Raw genomic sequence first — 415 nt, 5'->3', positions numbered from 1 at the left:
AGATGAACCAGAAGACCCAGCCGTCATCTCTGAAGCCCCCGGAGTCCTGCCAGCCACTGATTCAATGGGCTTTGGGGGATACAGGCGAGGGTGTGAGGTCAGGAACTCAAACTCCCCATGACCTCTTGCGTTCCCATCCCTGCTCTGTGGCCTTGGGGAACTTGCTAAGCCTCCCTGGGCTTCCCCTATGGAGGGGTCCCTCTGTTTAGGGTCGATGTGGGGCTCAGGTGTCTGCACAGACTGAGTGCTGGGCAGCACGTGGCACTCGGCGAGAGCCCGGCGAGCGTTAGCTGCTGCCGTCCTGTCCCTGCAGCTGTCACGGGCGGAGAGGATGTTGGGACCGCTGTCTCTCCGCCTTTGTGCTTCGCGGACGCTCAGGTTGACGCCCGTGCGGAGATGTGCCAGCTCAGTGCGC

This window comes from Myotis brandtii, unplaced genomic scaffold (genome assembly GCF_000412655.1).
Source record: "Myotis brandtii unplaced genomic scaffold, ASM41265v1 scaffold434, whole genome shotgun sequence".
Classification (NCBI taxonomy): Eukaryota; Metazoa; Chordata; class Mammalia; order Chiroptera; family Vespertilionidae; genus Myotis; species Myotis brandtii.
This window is presented reverse-complemented; position numbering follows the sequence as displayed.